This window comes from Phyllobates terribilis, unplaced genomic scaffold (assembly GCF_046119375.1).
Source record: "Phyllobates terribilis strain yellow unplaced genomic scaffold, ASM4611937v1 Scaffold_36__1_contigs__length_13169755, whole genome shotgun sequence".
Classification (NCBI taxonomy): Eukaryota; Metazoa; Chordata; class Amphibia; order Anura; family Dendrobatidae; genus Phyllobates; species Phyllobates terribilis.
In genome coordinates, this window is record NW_027362796.1 from 6305830 (window position 1) to 6326083 (window position 20254).

The window sequence follows — 20254 nt, forward strand, 5'->3', positions numbered from 1 at the left end:
GCTGCCAGGTGGTAAACGACTTAAATCTTGCTGCCACATATAAAAAAGGGTTAAATCTTGCTGCCAGGTGGTAAAAGGGTTAAATCTTGCTTGCCAGGTGGTAAACGGGTTAAATCTTGCTGCCAGGTGGTAAACGGCTTAAATCTTGCTGCCAGGTAGAAAAAAGGGTTAAATCTTGCTGCCAGTTGGTAAAAAGGTTAAATCTTGCAGCCAGGTTGTAAACGGGTTAAATCTTGCTGCCAGGTGGAAAAAAGGGGTTAAATCTTGCTGCCAGGTGGAAAAAGGGGTTAAATCTTGCTGCCAGGTGGAAAAAAAAGGATTAAACCTTGCTACCTGGTGGGAAAAGGGTTAAATTTTGCTGCTAGGTGCTAAAAGCATTAAATCTTGTCTTGCTGCCAGGTTGTAAAAGGGTTAAATCTTGCTGCCAGGTGAAAAAAAGGGGTTAAATCTTGCTGCCAGGTAGAAAAAAGGGTTAAATATTACTGTCGCGTGGAAAAAAAAGGGTTACAAAAAGGTGGAAAAAGGGGTTAAATCTTGCTGTCAGGTGGAAATAATGGGTTAAATCTTGCTTGCCAGGTGGTAAATGGCTTAAATCTTGCTGCCAGGTAGTAAACGAGTTAAATCTTGCTGCCAGGTAGTAAACGGGTTAAATTTTGCTGCCAGGTGGTAAAAGGGTTAAATCTTGCTGCCAGGTGCTAAAAGCATTAAATCTTGTCTTGCTGCCAGGTTGTAAAATGGTTAAATATTGCTGCCAGGTGGAAAAAAGGGGTGAAATCTTGCTGCCAGGTGGAAAAAAAAAGGATTAAATCTTGCTACCAGGTGGGAAAAAAAGGGTTAAATCTTACTGTCGCGTGGAAAAAAAAAGGGTTACATCTTGCTGCCAGGTGGAAAAAAGTTGATAAATCTTGCTGCCAGGTGGTAAAAGTGTTAAATCTTGCTGCCACATGAAAAAAAGAGGTTAAATCTTGCTGCCAGGTGGAAAAAAGGGGTTAAATATTGCTGCCACGTGGTAAAAGGGTTAAATCTTGCTGCCAGGTGGTAAACGGGTTAAATCTTGCTGCCAGGTGGTAAACGGGTTAAATCTTGCTGCCAGGTGGTAAACGGGTTAAATCTTGCTGCCAGGTGGTAAACAGCTTAAATCTTGCTGCCAGGTGGTAAACGGCTTAAATCTTGCTGCCAGGTGGTAAACGGCTTAAATCTTGCTGCCAGGTAGAAAAAAGGGTTAAATCTTGCTGCCAGGTGGTAAAAGGGTTATATCTTGCTTGCCAGGTGGTAAAAGGGTTAAATCTTGCTTGCCAGGTGGTAAACGGGTTAAATCTTGCTGCCAAGTGGTAAACGGCTTAAATCTTGCTGGCAGGTAGAAAACGGGGTTAAATCTTGCTTGCCAGGTGGTAAACGAGTTAGATCTTGCTGCCGGGTGATAAACGGCTTAAATCTTGCTGCCAGGTAGTAAACGAGTTAAATCTTGCTGCCAGGTAGTAAAAGGGTTAAATCTTGCTTGCCAGGTGGTAAACGGGATAAATCTTGCTGCCAGGTGGTAAACGGCTTAAATCTTGCTGCCAGGTAGAAAAAGGGTTAGATCTTGCTGCCAGTTGGTAAACGGCTTAAATCTTGCTGCCAGGTGCTAAAAACATTAAATCTTGTCTTGCTGCCAGGTTGTAAAAGGGTTAAATCTTGCTGCCAGGTGGAAAAAATGGGTTAAATCTTGCTGCCAGGTGGAAAAAAAAGGGTTAAAACTTACTGTCGCGTGGAACAAAATAGGGTTACATCTTGCTGCCAGGTGGTAAAAGGGTTAAATCTTGCTGCCATGTGGAAAAAAGGGGTTAAATCTAGCTGACAGGTGGTAAAAGGGGTTAAATCTTGCTGCCAGGTGGAAAAAAGGGGTTAAATTAAATCTTGCTTGCCAGGTGGTAAAAGCATTAAATCTTGTCTTGCTGCCAGGTTCTAAAATGGTTAAATCTTGCTGCCAGGTGGAAAAAAGGGTTAAATCTTGCTGCCAGGAGGAAAAAAAAGGATTAAATCTTGCTACCAGGTGGGAAAAAAAGGGTTAAATCTTACTGTCGCGTGGGGGAAAAAAAAGGGTTAAATCTTGCTGCCACGTGAAAAAAAGAGGTTAAATCTTGCTGCCAGGTGGAAAAAAAGGGGTTAAATATTGCTGCCAGGTGGTAAAACGGTTAACTCTTGCTGCCAGGTGGAAAAAAGAGGTTAAATCTTGCTGCCTGGTGGAAAAAAAAAAGGATTAAATCTTGCTGCCAGGTAGTAAACAGGTTAAATCTTGCTGCCAGGTAGTAAACGGGTTAAATCTTCTGCCAGGTGGTAAGCGGGTTAAATCTTGCTGCCAGGTGGTAAACAGCTTCAATCTTGCTGCCAGGTAGTAAACGGGTTAAATCTTGCTGCCAAGTGGTAAAAGGGTTAAATCTTGCTGCCAGGTGGAAACGGGTTAAATCTTGCTGCCAGGTAGAAAAAAGGGTGAAATCTTGCTGCCAGGTGATAAAAGGGTTAAATCTTGCTGCCAGGTAGTAAAAGGGTTAAATCATGCTGCCAGGTGGTAAAAGTGTTAAATCTTGCTGCCAGGTGGTAAACGACTTAAATCTTGCTGCCACGTAGAAAAAAGGGTTAAATCTTGCTGCCAGGTGGTAAAAGGGTTAAATCTTGCTTGCCAGGTGGTAAACGGGTTAAATCTTGCTGCCAGGTGGTAAGCGGGTTAAATCTTGCTGCCAGGTGGTAAACAGCCTAAATCTTGCTGCCAGGTAGTAAACGGGTTAAATCTTGCTGCCAGGTGGTAAAAGGGTTAAATCTTGCTGCCAGGTGGTAAACAGGTTAAATCTTGCTGCCATGTGGTAAACGGCTTAAATCTTGCTGCCAGGTAGAAAAAAGGGTTAAATCTTGCTGCCAGGTGGTAAAATGGTTAAATCTTGCTGCCTGGTAGTAAAAGGGTTAAATCATGCTGCCAGGTGGTAAAAGGGTTAAATCATGCTGCCAGGTGGTAAAAGGGTTAAATCTTGCTGCCATGTGGTAAACAGGTTAAATCTTGCTGCCAGGTGGTAAACGACTTAAATCTTGTTGCCACATAGAAAAAAGGGTTAAATCTTGCTGCCAGGTGGTAAAAGGGTTAAATCTTGCTTGCCAGGTGGTAAACGGGTTAAATCTTGCTGTCAGGTGGTAAACGGCTTAAATCTTGCTGCCAGGTAGAAAAAAGGGTTAAATCTTGCTGCCAGTTGGTAAAAAGGTTAAATCTTGCAGCCAGGTTGTAAAAGGGTTAAATCTTGCTGCCAGGTGGAAAAAAGGGGTTAAATCTTGCTGCCAGGTGGAAAAAGGGGTTAAATCTTGCTGCCAGGTGGAAAAAAAAAGGATTAAATCTTGCTACCTGGTGGGAAAAGGGTTAAATTTTGCTGCCAGGTGCTAAAAGCATTAAATCTTGTCTTGCTGCCAGGTTGTGAAAGGGTTAAATCTTGCTGCCAGGTGGAAAAAAGGGGTTAAATCTTGCTGCCAGGTGGAAAAAAAGGGTTAAATCTTACTGTCGCGTGGAAAAAATAAAGGGTTACATCTTGCTGCCAGGTGGAAAAAAGGGCATAAATCTTGCTGCCAGGTGGTAAAAGGGTTAAATCTTGCTGCCAGGTGGTAAAAGGGTTAAATCTTGCTGCCAGGTGGTAAAAGGGTTAAATCTTGCTGCCTGGTGGAAAAAGGGGTTAAATCTTGCTGCCAGGTGGTAAAAGGGTTAAATCTTGCTGCCAGGGGGTAAAAGGGTTAAATCTTGCTGCCAGGTGGAAAAAAGGGGTTAAATCTTGCTTGCCAGGTGGTAAACGGCTTAAATCTTGCTGCCAGGTGGTAAACGAGTTAAATCTTGCTGCCAGGTGGTAAAAGGGTTAAATCTTGTCTTGCTGCCAGGTTGTAAAAGGGTTACATCTTGCTGCCAGGTGGAAAAAAGTTGATAAATCTTGCTGCCAGGTGGTAAAAGGGTTAAATCTTGCTGCCAGGTGCTAAAAGCATTAAATCTTGTCTTCCTGCCAGTTTGTAGAAGGGTTACATCTTGCTGCCAGTGCCAGGTGGAAAAAAGTTGATAAATCTTGCTACCAGGTGGTAAAAGGGTTAAATCTTGCTGCAAGGTGGTAAAAGGGTGGTAAATTGTACGTTCTGCGAAACCATTATATACTGTGGGGCTGTATTATACTCTAGGGGGCTGCAATGTACTCTAGGGGGCTGCAATGTACTCTATGGGGCTGCATTGTACTCTATGGGGTGGTATTATACTCTATGAGGTGGCAATAAACTCTATGGGGTGGATATATACTATATGAGGCGGCATTGTACTCTATGGGTCTGCATTGTACACTATGCGGCGACATTATACTCTGTGGGGCAGCATTATACTCTGTGGGGCGGTATTATACATGTATGGGGCTGTATTAAAGTCTATGGGGCGGCATTGTACTCTATGGGGCATTATACTCTGTGGCTGTGTTTTACTCTAAGGGATGGCCTGCATTATACTCTATGGGGTAGCTGCATTATACTCTATGAGGGGGGCTGCATTATACTCTATGGGGGGCTGCATTATGCTCTATGGGGGGCTGCATTATGCTCTATGGGGCGGCATTATACTCTATGGGGTGGCATTATACTCTATGGGGCAGCATTGTATGATATACGGCGGTATTATACTGTATGGGGCGGCATTGTACTCTCTGGGGCAGCATTGTTTTCTATGGGGCTGCATTTTACTCTATGGGGCGGAATTATACTCTGTGGGGCTGGATTATACACTATGGGGCTGCATTATACTTTATGGTGGGATGGCAATATACTCTATGGGGCGGCATTGTACTCTATGGGGCGGCATTGTACTCTATGGAGCTGCATTGTATTCTATGGGACGGATTTATACTCTGTGGGGTGGCATTGTACTCTATGGGTCTGCATTGTATGCTGTGCGGCGGCATTATACTTTATGGGGCAGCATTATACTCTGTGGAGCTGCATTATACTCTATAGGGCGGTATTGTACTCTATGGGGCGGTATTATACTCTATGGAGCAGCATTATACCCTGTGGGGCTGTATTATACCCTGTGGGGCTGCATTGTACTCTATGGGGCTGCATTGTACTCTATGGGGCGGCATTATACTCTATGGGGCTGCATTGTACTCTATGGGGCTGCATTGTACTCTATGGGGCTGCATTGTACCCTATGGGGCTGCATTGTACTCTATGGGGCTGCATTCTACTCTATGGGGCTGCAATATACTTTATGGTGGGGCAGCATTATACTGTATCGGGCTGTATTATACTCTATGGGGCAGCATTGTATTCTCTGGGGCAGCATTCTACTCTATGGGTCTGCATTATGCTTTCAGGTGGGGTGGCATTGTACTCTATGGGCCTGCATTATACTCTGTGGGGTAGCTGCATTATGCTCTGAGGGGGTTTGAATTATACTCTTTGGAGTGGCTGAATTATACTCTATGGGGTGGCTGCTTTATACTTTATGGGGCAGAATTGTACTCTATAGGTCTGCATTGTATGCTATGCTATGTGGCGGCATCATACTCTATTGGGCAGCATTATACTCTATGTGGCTGCATTATACTTTATGGTGGGGTAGCATTGTACTGTATGAGGCTGTATTATATTCTATGGGGCTGAATTGTACCCTATGGGGCTGCATTATACTCAATGGGGCGGCATTATACTCTATGGTGGGGCAGTATTGTACTCTATGGGGCGGCATTGTACTCTATGGGGCGGCATTGTACTCTATGGGGCGGCATTGTACTCTATGGGGCGACTTTGTACTCTATGGGGCGACATTGTACTCTATGGGGCGACATTGTACTCTATGGGGCGACATTGTACTCTATGGGGCGGCACTGTACTCTATGGGGCGGCATTGTACTCTATGGGATGGCATTATACTCTTTGTGGTGGCATTATACTTTTTGGAGCGCCATTATACTGTATTGGGCTGTATTATATTGTATGAGACTGTATTATACTGTATGGGGCGGCATTGAACTCTATGGGGCGGCACTGAACTCTATGGGGCGGCATTGTACCCTGTGGGGCGGCATTGTACCCTGTGGGGCGGCATTGTACCCTGTGGGGCGGCATTGTACCCTGTGGGGCGGCATTGTACTCTGTGGGGCAGCAGTGTACTCTGTGGGGCGGCAGTGTACTCTAATGGGCTGCAGTGTACTCTATTGGGCTGCAGTGTACTATATATGCACTATATGGGGCTGCATTATACTGTATGGAGGACTATGTGGAATGCATTATAGTATATGAAGGACTATGGGATGCATTATACTGTATTGAGGGCTATGGGTTGTGCATTATACTGTATGGAGGACTATGGGATGCATTATACTATATTGAGGACTATGGGGAGTGTATTATACTATATGGAGGACTATGAGGAGGGGTGCATTATACTATGTGGAGTACTATGGGGAGTGCATTATACTATGTGGAGTACTATGGGCTGTGCATTATACTATATGGAGGACTATGGGGAGTGTATTATACTATATGGAGGACTATGGAGTGTATTATACTATGCGGAGGACTATGGGGTGTATTACACTATGCGGAGGACTATGGGGAGTGCATTATACTATGTGGAGGACTATGGGGAGTGTATTATACTATGTGGAGGACTATGGGGAGTGCATTATACTGTATAGAGGACTATGGGGAGTGTATTATACTATATGGAGGACTATGGGGAGTGCATTATGCTGTATGGAGAACTATGGGCTATGGGATGTATTATACTATGCGGAGGACTATGGGATGTATTATACTATATGGAGGACTATGGGATGTATTATACTATGCGGAGTACTATGGAGTGTATTATACTATATGGAGGACTATGGGGTGTTTTATACTATGCGGAGGACTATGGGGAGTGCATTATACTATGCGGAGGACTATGGGGAGTGCATTATACTATGTGGAGTACTATGGGTTGTGCAATATACTATATGGAGGACTATGGGCTGAGTATTATACTATATGGAGGACTATGGGATGCATTATACTATATGGAGGACTATGGGGAGTGTATTTTACTATATGGAGGACTATGGGCTGTGTATTATACTATATGGAGGACTATGGAGTGTATTATACCATATGGAGGACTATGGGGAGTGTATTATACTATGCAGAGGACTATGGGGTGTATTATACTATATGGAGGACTATGGAATGTATTATACTATACTGAGGACTATGGAGTGTATTATACTATGCGGAGGACTATGGGGTGTATTATACTATGCCGAGGACTATGGGGAGTACATTATACTATGTGGAGTACTATGGGGAGTGCATTATACTATGCGGAGAACTATGGAGTGTATTATACTATATGGAGGGTTATGGGATGTATTATACTATGCGGAGTACTATGGAGTGTATTATACTATACGGAGGACTATGGAGTGTATTATACTATGCGGAGGACTATGGGGAGTGTATTATACTATGTGGAGTACTATGGGGAGTGCATTATACTATGTGGAGTACTATGGGGAGTGCATTATACTATGTGGAGTACTATGGGCTGTGCATTATACTATATGGAGGACTATGGGGAGTGTATTATACTATATGGATGATTATGGAGTGTATTATACTATGCGGAGGACTATGGGGTGTATTATACTATGCGGAGGACTATGGGGAGTGCATTATACTATGTGGAGTACTATGGGGAGTGTATTATACTATGTGGAGTACTATGGGGAGTGCATTATACTATATGGAGGATTATGGGGAGTGCATTATACTATGTGGAGGACTATGGGGAGTGCATTATACTATGCGGAGGACTATGGGGAGTGTATTATACTATGCCGAGGACTATGGGGAGTGTATTATACTATGTAGAGTACTATGGGCTGTGCATTATACTATATGGAGTACTATGGGGAGTGCATTATACTATGTAGAGTACTATGGGCTGTGCATTATACTATATGGAGGACTATGGGCTGTGCATTACACTAAACAATCAAAATGCTGCCTATTCATTCAGTGACTGAATTGTTTATGCCGGTACAAAAATCATTGCTCTCTGCAGCACATCGCTCAGAGAAAAGTTCAGATATGCTGCTGATAGATCAATCTGTCCCCATACAGTATCATGTTATCAGTGATTGTGTCCATCATTCTTCCTCAGTCGGTGTAAAGAGGTCGGGAAACAATGGTTGAACGACTTCAATATTGTTGATCGCGCTCGTTTAACGGCCTGAACTCAGCGCATGTGAATACAACTGAAATGTTTCTGTGTGATGCTGCAATATGTGAACATTGGGGGTCCCACTTTAAACTTTTGCCCAGAGCCCACTTTGTCTAAAACCGGCCCTGTGCGCACCACACCACTGTACAGTGAGAGGAAGGACTTTTACCTGTGATTTACACTTGCATCTGAAAACACAAACAATAGTTTAGAATTAGATTTACTGAAGTATTTAATAAAAGTCACTCAGTTGGGCGACTTATTTTTAGGCCATATTCACACATAATTTTTTTTCTCATCTGCACAAAACCAAACAATCTAATTTTCATTAGTGTGCGGCTTCCGATTTTCATCTTTTTTTTTTTGGTCCATGTGTCCATTTTTACCATCAGTATGTCATCCATTTATCTTTGTATGAAAAAATAAAAAAGCTGATGGAAATTTCCCAAGTTTTTCCTAATAGTCAGTCAATGGGTGAGTGTGATCCACAATTCACCCCAAACCTGACAGGTTACTAGCTCCATAGAATATAAGGGCCAGTGAAAAAAACTTTTCTCTCTCCTGTGACGTTCTGCCTGTGGTTGGGCGTCATAGAAGACAGTGATTTTTACTATATACCGGAATACTGCTGTATGTGGCATAAGAGATCAGACAATCGCAGATTCAAGTCCCCTAAGAGGACTAACAAATAGAGAAAGAAGTGAAGAAAAACGTGTTTAAAAAAGTAAAAAAAAAGTTCAAATCACACCCCCTCTTCTCCAGTTAACATTAAAGAAAGAAAAAAAATAAAAAAATACACATATTTGGTATCAATGTGTTCAGAAAAGTCCAATCTATGAAAATATAAAATTAATTGACTCAATCTGTAAAAACTGTAAAGCAAAGAAGAAATCAAAATGGCAAAATTGCAGGTTTTTGATTGCTACAATTCCACAAAAAATGCATTAAGAAGCGATCAAAGCGTTGAAACTACCCCAAAATAGTATCAATAAAACCATCAGGTCACCATGCAAAACACAAGTCCTCACACAGCTCCATCGACCACAAATTAAAATGTTATGGGTATTCAAAAATGCAGACTCAAGCTAATTTTTGCTAATTTTTTTTCACCACTTAAATGAAAAAATACAAGTTTGGTATCGTGGTAATCGTACTGGCCTGACTGGTCCGGGCATTTGCCGTGCGTAAAGAACGGACATCAGAAAACAGAAATTCATTATTATAAATACTTATAGAGGCAGCATTACAATCACTGTTCTGAATTACATGACTTTTCTTATTTAGGACTTACTGGTACATAAATTGAGCTTCGATTTTTGCTCGATATTTTTCAAATCTAAATAACTGTAAAATCCTGAATTGAAGAAATAGAGAGGTTTCCTTCTGAATAGCCTGATCTTAAAAACCAATTGTATCAATAGTAAATATTGCCATAACGAGCTAATTAATAAATATAAGGCTTTCTCATTAAAAATGTATGGGAAATGAGAATTGGGGAGTAGATGAAGCTTGTCATAAGAAATCAGAAACGTATATAGACAGAAAATGGGAAATAATATGGACAGACCAGAAGTATAAGAAACACTTACTTACTCTGAACGCCTACTATAAACTCTCAAAGGAGTTCCGGGTGAGCGGTTGCTTATATATTCCTCATGATGTCATAATATCCAGGCAGAGGTGACGAAGGTGAAGATCTTGTGATGTCACAACATTCTAGAATGTGCTTAGGACAAGCCCTGCAGCCAATGCTATTCAATGTAATCATGTGTAATAAAGTCTATGGAGGGTTTATAATTGATTTTGCTAAATATCAATATTAACATATTAATTACAATTAATATTAATCTAAAATAATTAGAACACTTAATATTGAACAGAATTAAGTATGCTTATTTCCCTCTATATACCGTGTATATATAAATATTTCCCCTTCTATATAACATATGAGCCCCCTATATACCGTAAGAGCCCACACACAGCCCCTATGAACCTTAATAGCCCCACATAGGCTCCCTATATATAGCATGAGCCCCACATAGCCTTCCTATATACACCATGAGCCCCACATAGCCTCCCTATATACAGCATGAGCCCCACATAGCTTCCCTATATAGAGCATGAGCCCCACATAGCCTCTCTATATACAGCATGAGCCCCACATAGCCTCCACATATACAGCATGAGCCCCACATAGCCTCCACATATACAGCATGAGCCCCACATAACCTCTATATACAGCATGAGCCCCACATAGCCTCCACATATACAGCATGAGCCCCACATAACCTCTATATACAGTATAAGCCCCACATAGCCTCCCCATGTCCAGCATGAGCCCCACATAGCCTCTCCATGTCCAGCATGAAAAATTGTTGTCTATTTCTTGCGACTGAACATATGGGCTTCTTATTACGGTAGGGGCATATTGTTGTCATCTCCTTGCCCCGAATTATCAGCACTGCTGCACTTTATTTGTCTAGAACGGCTTTTTGAGCTAATACTTTTACATCCTATCAACGTAATCACTTATTGGTACATTTATAGTGATAACCTCAGCACACCAATTGATATAAAAGGTACTTTTATTAGCAGTCCACAGTAAAGACGTTTCGGTCAACACGACCTTCATCAGTGTACTGCATATAAACAGAAATATACAGAAATAGAGACATTATAGTGATTGTAAAATTACAATATATATTATGAGACATATATAAAGAGAAGAGGTCTATGTGTCTATGTAACCTTTATCCAGCAAATAAAATAAGAAGAACGGAGCAACCTACCAAATTACTGGGATGGGAGCAGGAAAGAGGAAGGAGATGGGACCCAATACTGGGGATCCTATGGAGAGAGTGCATACCATGAAGATATGTGGAACTGGAATAGGGTGAGGGCTATAAGAGAGGAAAACATACCGTGTAGGTGAAGAGCCTGAAGTAAAGTGCTGCCTGGATCCCTGGAACGCACCTGCACGCCGGCTGACACGCACGCATGTGCGCATGCGCGGCACCGGACCAATCAGAAGCCGGCACCTCCCCGCCTCGCGTCACTTCCTGTGACGTCACCGCATCTAGCGCTATTCACCGGCACTTTCACTGCTCCCATTGGCTGACTGCCAAATCCTCCTCCCCTACACCCATACTTATAGCCAGTCCCTCTATACACACACCCTGCTAATATCCAGCGGTGGATACCGCGATCCAGGCAGCACTTTACTTCAGGCTCTTCACCTACACGGTATGTTTTCCTCTCTTATAGCCCTCACCCTATTCCAGTTCCACATATCTTCATGGTATGCACTCTCTCCATAGGATCCCCAGTATTGGGTCCCATCTCCTTCCTCTTTCCTGCTCCCATCCCAGTAATTTGGTAGGTTGCTCCGTTCTTCTTATTTTATTTGCTGGATAAAGGTTACATAGACACATAGACCTCTTCTCTTTATATATGTCTCATAATATATATTGTAATTTTACAATCACTATAATGTCTCTATTTCTGTATATTTCTGTTTATATGCAGTACACTGATGAAGGTCGTGTTGACCGAAACGTCTTTACTGTGGACTGCTAATAAAAGTACCTTTTATATCAATTGGTGTGCTGAGGTTATCACTATATCTCAAGGCTTTGGACCCTACTCAAGCACCCAGGTCCAGTAGTGCTGCGTTTTTTCTTATCATTATTGGTACATTTGACTTAGTTGTCCATATCAGTGCACTATATTTATTTTTGCATTTCCCTTGTTTTTGCTTTTTTGCTTGACTGATGTATTATATACTGCTTGGAGGAGGGAGCGTCAGCAGACGCATCCACCTCCATCATTCTGTGCATGTGGTCGGCCAGGCAGTACGGGTGCTGATGGGCGGAGGTGGGCAGTAACACGACTGCCGGTATCCATCAATCTTTGATGACTTTTTTATGTATGTGTATGTCTGTTTAAGGGTAAAAAGGGTTAAGGGAGAGCCGACGTGGAGAGGGGACACCAAATCCATTCGCTAGGGTGTCAACCTCCGCTGCTAAGAAGGCCACGAGTCCAATAGGGAATTCTAGGGATAGCCTGGGTTGTGTCTTTATGTATATTGATAAGGGTACTTTTAGATTTATCTATTAAAAGTTGTTACTGATAGGGGGCGCTGTTAGACTATAACCTAGACCTGCAGCTGATACAATCAGTGAACCAGAAAGGCTGCAAGGGTTAAATACAAATAAGAATAGGGTATCTGCGCTGGTCTTGGTAGGTTAGAGGTACTAAAAAGGTGATGTAGGCAAATAGATAAATAGATAAATATTTTATTAGATAATAAAAGGTATTGGCAAAAAATTTTTTGGGATAAAATTGTTAGTTAATTTAAAAAACCATGATGTTGGCTGACCATTTGCAACTAAAAACACAATGGGTAGGGATCTTGCTTGGAGCGTGCTTCAAGAGGTTAATGGGTAGATAGCTTGAGGTAGGTGAGGAGGACCTAGAAGGGAAGGAGAGGGAAGGAGTTAATATAGGCCCTATTAATGAATCAAGACAACTCCTCTATTTTCAACCTGAGCCACTATACCTTAAAACCGGATGAATGTAAATTATTGAACAAGGGCCTGAAATACGCACCAGCATCCCGATTTGATAAATTCGAGGCCTTTATTAGGGGTGAAAAAATTCATGCGACAAAAAATAAAAATAACAATAGCATCACCACAACTTCCCCTCATATCACTAATCAAATTCTCCATCATACCACACTAAAAAAGAAATCAAACTTCCATCCTCTGAATGAATATTCGGAGTCAATGGAAGCATTTCAAAAAAACGTGATAGATGACATTTACCGTATAAGTGATAAAAATTGCTCTAAAATCAAACATAACCTTACCAGAGGTGAACGTAAGGCAATTCAAACAATAGCGCAAAACCGGGACCTGGTTATACGCCCGGCAGACAAAGGCGGAGGTATTGTCATTTTGGACTATGCACAATATCATAACGAATGCCTTACACTCCTAAACGATACACAAACCTATGAATTAATGTCCTTTGACCCAACTCCAAAATATACCATAGAACTGAAGCAACTGCTAAACAAAGGCCTAAGTGAAGGCCTTCTCACTAAAAATGAGTACGAATACATACTTACATCGTATCCTAGAATAGCTGTATTCTACTATCTCCCAAAAATTCATAAGTCATTGATTAACCCACCCGGCAGACCTATTATATCGGGGATTCAAAGTCTAACCTCCAATTTATTGAGATTTATTGACAGTCATCTACAAAACCTAGTCCCCCTCCTGCCAGCTCATCTCAAAGATACAAAACACACTCTACAATTACTGCATAAAATTAGATGGGAAAACCACTATATAATAGGAACACTGGAAGCCCAAAAAGAGCAAGGGTCCAGTGACACAGTCATGGCTTCAATGTTTACTTGGAGATACTCCTGTACCATCGTCTCTAGGCGTTGACTATGTGTCAGACTTCTTGTCTCCTGTGGCCTTGCAAAGGATGGGCTAAAAAAGTGGTGAAATGATTCCGCAAAATTGATGTTACCAGCAGATACTGTGTTTCTGTTACGTTTTGAGTGCTGAACACTCGACGGTCCCACAGTTGGCAAGTTGGAACTGTGAGATTCACTACGTGCGACACTAGTGTTTTGGGGAAAAGCACATGTAAGATTCTGCAACAGTCTCTGCTGATACTCCTGCATGCATGCATCTCTTTCTATGGCAGGAATAATTTCTGCAAATTTACTTTTGTACCGGGGATCTAACAGTGTGGCAACCCAGTAGTCAGGATTATTTCTAATTCTCACAATTCGAGGGTCATGTTGCAGGTAGTGCAGCAAGAAGGCACTCATGTGTCTTGCGCATCCAGGAGCACCAAGTCCCTGTTGTGTTGGTGGCGAGGTAACAATCATGCTTCCTTCCTCTGCCCTCTCCCCCCAACCTCGCACAACAGAAATGTGATCAAGGTCTCCCTCATCTGATGAGTCTTCCATCAGTTCATCCTCCACTTCTTCCTGGGCTCCTGCACCTTCCTCACTAGTTTGGCTGCTACCATGCTCCCTGGTAAATCCATCTCCCCCACCCTCACATGCCTGCCGCCTTGGTGCTGCCGACCGTCTGGACCTTGCAGATGTTAGCCCTTCCGCATACAACTCCTCCTCCTCTACTTCCTCCACCTCCTCTTGTGCCACCACCTGACTCCGAATTCTGTTTAACATGTGCTGCAGCACGTAAATCACCGGAATAGTCATGCTGATAATGGCATCGTCAGCACTAAACATCTTCGTCGCTATTTCAAAACTGTGCAGAAGGGTGCATAGGTCCCTGATCTGAGACCACTCCTCCAGCGTGATTTGCCCCACCTCTGGATCTCGTTGGCCCAGGCTATACGTCAGAACGTATTGCACCAGGGCTTGTCGGTGCTGCCACAGTCACTGCAACATGTGCAGAGTTGAATTCCACCGGGTAGGCACATCGCATTTTAGCCGGTGAAGTGGCAGGCCCAACGACTTCTGTAGAGATGTAAGTCGCTGAGCTGTGGGATGCGAACGGCGGAAGTGAGCACACAGCGACCGTGCCCTCTGCAGAAGGCCATCTAGTCCGGGATAGTGGGCTAAAAATTGCTGGACAACCAGGTTCAACACGTGAGCCATACAAGGCACGTGTGTGACATTGCCCTGGCGAAGGGCCGCACCCAGGTTTGCAGCATTGTCGCACACGGCCTTCCCCGGTTTCAGGTCCAGTGGAGACAACCATTCATGAAACTGGTTCTCCAGAGCTGACCACAACTCCTCAGCTGTGTGACTCACATTTCCCAGACATTTCAAAGTAAAAACCGCCTGATGACGTTGAGCCCTGCTGCCAGCATAGTAAGGAGGTGTGCAGGATCACTTCTGCGCAGTTAGAAAGCTTGTGGCATGACCAGACAGGCTTTGGGTGCAGGTGGAAGACCGAGAGGAGGTTGAGGAGGCAGAAGCAGTGGAGGAACTTCGAGATAAAGAGGATTGACGCACAACTTGTGGGGACTGCAAGACATGGACAGCATCCCCTTGTCCTGCTGTCACCATAGTTACCCAGTGCCCAGTCAGTGACATGTAACGCCCCTGTCCATGCCTACTCATCCAAGTGTCTGTGGTGAAATGCACCCTGTCACATACAGAGTTTCTCAAAGAAGCGGTGATGTTGTGTGCGACATGCTGGTGGAGCGCAGGCACACCTTTCTTTGAGAAGTAGTACCGACTGGGCATCTGGTACTGGGGCACTGCGATGGACATAAGGTCTCGAAAATCCTCTGTGTCCACCAGGCGGAAAGGCAGCATTTCTGTAGCCAAGAGCTTGCAGATGGTGAAATTCAACCTCTTAGCTTTCTCATGGCTAGGAGGAAATGGTCTTTTACTTGTCCACATCTGAGGGATCGAGGGCTGGCTGTTGTGCTTAGACGGGGTTGAGAAGGGTGTCCCCGGCAAACTGCCGGTTTGTGAGGAAGATGCAGGCGGACATGTTAGGTTGCCTTGATCGAAAGGTGGTGCTATCGATGTCGGACAGCGCTGAACACCAGCTGGTGTTTCCACCTCCAAAGAAAATGATGACCTGCCAATCATGCTGGCTGTTGCGGGTAAAGAGGTGGCTGGTCTGCGTCCCAAAACAGGTGTGACTGCTATCCCCCCAGTCACAGAGGATGAAGAGGCCGCGGATGCACAAGATGTGGCAGACGGTGGTTGGCCCGGCCGGTTAGGCGGCATTGTAGCACAGTGAGCTTCCCACTGCAACTTATGCTTCATATCCATGTGCCGATTCATGCATGAAGTACTCAAACTATGTATTTTTTGGCCTCTACTTAGCTTTTGCTGACAAATCTTACAGATAACACGAGTTGGGTCATCCTTATCGATCTGAAAAAATGCCCAGGCTATGCAAGGCTTAGCACCCATGCGACCTGAAGAGCCACCACGACTTGTGGTCAGAGGCAGAGTTGTGTTTGAGGATGCAGTTGTTGACGTGCTTCCAGTACTACGTCTCTGTCCAGGAAGGCGCAACCTGACCTCGTCGTCACTAGCATCCTCCTCCACCTCCTCTGCTGACCTCATCGACTGGCTGACTGTGGGTTGACAGTAAGTGGGATCTCCAACCTCGTCATCATCACCCTGTGTGTTATCACACCCGTCGTCCTCAGGGCCAACCTCTTCCTGCCCTGACAAAAAACTCAAGTTGTCGCTCCAATCAGGTATTTGAGTCTCCTCATCGTCTTCCTCATTGTCTCCACCAACAGGAGTTACAGTTTGGGAACGAGGGTCTACATTATGGTCAGAACCTTCTGCGTCTGGTCCTGGATCCGACTCATAAAGATTCTGGGCATCAGTGCAGATCATTTCCTCGTCTGGATTCACAGAAGCTCTGGAGCCGACCTCTGATTCCCAGGCTATAGTATGAGTAAACAGCTCAGCAGACTCAACCATCTGTTCTACCCCATACTCAGACGGGCAGCTGGAGACTTGGGAGCTGTGAGGAAGCAAGTGAGATTGGGGTGACACCTCTGAGGACTGGAGTATTTGTGATGTTGAAGTTGAGGTGGAGGAGAGCCCACTTAAAGGAGCACTTGATATCCGTTGAAGCACCTGCTGTTTTTGTGCCTCATCTGGAATTTGTAGCGATTGGCGTGGCCGTAAGAAAGGGATCTTATCACATTGTCCCTAAAAGAAGTAGACATCTTAGTTTGGCTGGAAGATGGTCTTTCTTCTGCACCTACCCCACGGACACAACCTTTTTTTCCCTTCCCAACACGCCTATTCCCCTTTCCACCAGCAGCAGACCTTTTTCCACTCATTTTGGTGGTTAACTAATTGACAACTCTGGAGTTGTTTGCACAAAAAACAATAGATGGGAACCGAGCAGAGCTGAGTGGCCAAACTGTGGTATTAGCCCAAAAGTATTGGCTGGGTTAGATGCAGATAAAAATTATTTAGAATTTGCAACCTGGTGGAGGTTAGTGTAGATGGACTAATAGAACAAGTCCCACACACTGCTACAAGCCGAAATATTTTTTCAGAGCTACATGCAGATAAAAATTATATTGAATTTGCAACCTGGTGGAGGTTAGTATAGATGGACTAATAGAACAAGTCCCACACACTGCTACAAGCCGAAATATTTTTTCAGAGCTAGATGCAGATAAAAATTATTTTGAATTTGCAACTTGGTGGAGGTTAGTATAGATGGACTAATAGAATGATGCTATGCCCAAAAGGTTTTACTTCACTAGGTGCAGTAAAAAAAATTGTATTCTATACACAGGTGGTTTGCTTGCAACACAGATAGGCTACTCCACTGACTAACACACACTGCAAGAGGCCAAAAAGGATTTGCTTTGCTAGATTTAGCCAAATGCTGTGAAAAAAACTTGCACAGCACTGGCACAGACATGCCTGGCAAAAAGTGATAGGAACTGATGTAACCTAGCCCTCAAAAGGACTGCAATTACAATTAGTCTTTACTCCCAACCTATCTATTTAAGAGCACAGACCTGCCTGATAAAAGTGGTAGGAAATGATGTATCCTAGTCCTCAAAAGGACTGCAATCACAACTATTCCCTACTCCCAAGCTATCTGTAGATTTGTGCGAAAATTGGCTTGAAATTAACAAAGTATAGCGCACACAGCAACAGCGGTACCGTCTAACACGCAGCTGCAGCAGTGAGAAAATGGTGCCGAAGATCTTCATTATTTCTGTAGAGATCCATCCCCTGCCCCTCCCCCCCGCCCCGCTGTACACTCAAACTGCGTATTAACATTAATTTTCAGCATTACTGAGAAAAAATCCAGTTATGATTTTGGTGCAAGAACAGTTATCGAATATCAACTCGAACAGCCAAATTTTTTTCAAATTGTTCGTGTTCGCCGAACGGCTCGAACACCGCCCAAAACAGCTCGAATTTGAGATTGCCGAACAGTTCGAGTCGAACACCGCTCATCTCTATTATTGACATGATCACCACTAATATTAGGGTTGGCAGAACGAGCCAACTATTAGCCCAGAAAGAGAGCACATGGTTTTGGACTTTAAAAACACTCCATCCATTGGGCTTGAACGAAAATATTAGTTATGCCCCATTTCTCTGATCACCTATATCCACATTGTTTTAGCTATTTCGTCTTACCTTTTTATCTAGTATGGTTGGGTAGTTTGTTTGTATTTTAACTTTTTTCAATTTCTTTAGTGTTCCTCCATGAGAGTTCGTTGTCTTTTTCTACCAAATATTCATAAAGGCATTACAAGGCGATTGGCATGTTTGTATACGTGATACTGTATCTCCATTTCTATCCGTCAATGATGTTGAGGACTTCCATTCTGCTATTGGATAACATGGACATAATTGCTGGCGCTGTATTGTCTCTCAAGACCTGTAACTTTTTTCTGTGTGCGCATTTTTTGTCCATAGTTATTATTGTATATATTTCGCATTTATAGATCAATATTTTGAGAGATATTTTCTTATATCTGATTATGCATTTATACTATGATCTCATATAATCATGTTATACTTCATGCTTTTCTTAAAGATATACTATATTTATTTTGTCATGGTCAATTAACTTATTTATATATAACTCTGACTTATATATAATTGGCTATCGCCTATACCCCTTAGATATATATATACACATTTGGGATATGCTATTATTGACAGTTTACCCCATTATGCTAGTTTCTTTTTCTCTCCGGTTGTATTTTACTATATATGTCTGTGGACTGGGCGGTACGCATGGCTTCACTGTTCTCTGTGGTGTCCTCACTGACCGTATCAATATGTGCTCCATGACGCGTGGTCACGTGGTTCCCCACTTGCTTGCCGCGTCATGGATCACATGACGAGTTTGCCGTGGATGCGGCGGTGTAGTGGTGATTGCCATGTGTCATGCCACACCCTCCCCACACCCATTGGCGGAGAGACTACACACCCCCTTTTCTATTGGCTCAAGGGTTTCTAAACCCTACCCACCTTCATTGACGCCATCTCCTGACGAAGGCAGCCGTGCTGAAACGCGCATTAGGGTGAGTGCCATTGAGGACCATGTTCACATCCACTGTGGCTGTAAGTATTCTATAGGATTCATGATACACTCTTTTTTCTGCCATTCTTTAATCTTTTTTCCTACTTAGGTGCATTTTCTAGGCTTTAATATGTATTAGGATATACTTTTACCCTGTAGCCTAAGGGGTCAGGGCACTGATACCACTAATAAAGATCTGCTATCTTCGGTATGAGCCATCTATATTAGTACCTATATATAGACAGCGGTATGACTAACCTCTTATATAGCAACTGCTTCTGACCTACCTCATAAGCACCTGCACTTTCATTGAATGCTTCATTGCATTTTAACAATATATTCTTATTTTTTTGGCAGCCCAATTATGTATTTACATCAGAAAATAATCATGTTAATTTGTCTCATGCTCCTCATTAGTGCTCCTCCATTGTTTTACTATTAACTGTCTCTGTTTCAGCAATTCATATTTTTTTCCTGTATAAATTATAATTAATACAATTTTGTAATTTTTTCACTATTATATGGGATGCTGACTCAAAGTTTTTCCCTCTTGTTTCTTATGTATGGAGGACTATGTGGGGCCCATTATACTGTATGGAGGACTATGTGGGGCCCATTATACTGTATGGAGGACTATGTAGGGCCCATTATACTGTATGGAGGACTATGTAGGGCCCATTATTCTGTATGTAGGACTATGTGGGGCCCATTATACTGTATACTGGTTGGCCCACGACTTTGTCAAAGTTTTTCATTTTGGCCCTCTGCATGTTTTGAGCTTTACATCCCTGATGTAAAATCAGTATGGGTAAATGTACATGAAAATGGCAATAATGCAAAGATGCTAATTGGACTTTGCTACAAGCCTCCTAATATAGCTGAACATGAAGAGGATGATATGCTGCAACAAATTAAAAAGACAACAAAAACAAGTCATGGTCAAAAGTGTTGGATCCCT

At 43.1% G+C, this 20254-nt stretch overlaps 1 protein-coding gene and 2 long non-coding RNA genes across 3 annotated transcripts in view; 1 reads left to right on the plus strand and 2 right to left on the minus strand.

Moving 5' to 3' along the window:
* Positions 1–20254, minus strand: part of LOC141182808 (uncharacterized) — a 431479-nt gene that overhangs the window by 115247 nt on the left and 295978 nt on the right. The window lies entirely within an intron of this gene.
* On the minus strand, positions 10813–11197 carry LOC141182864 (uncharacterized). The gene is made up of 3 exons (XR_012257974.1): positions 11167–11197; positions 11035–11092; positions 10813–10884 (listed from the first exon to the last, which is right to left on the minus strand). It is a non-coding gene; the product is annotated as an uncharacterized lncRNA (long non-coding RNA).
* On the plus strand, positions 11338–11842 carry LOC141182863 (uncharacterized). Its single transcript, XR_012257973.1, has 3 exons — positions 11338–11488; positions 11563–11620; positions 11771–11842. It is a non-coding gene; the product is annotated as an uncharacterized lncRNA (long non-coding RNA).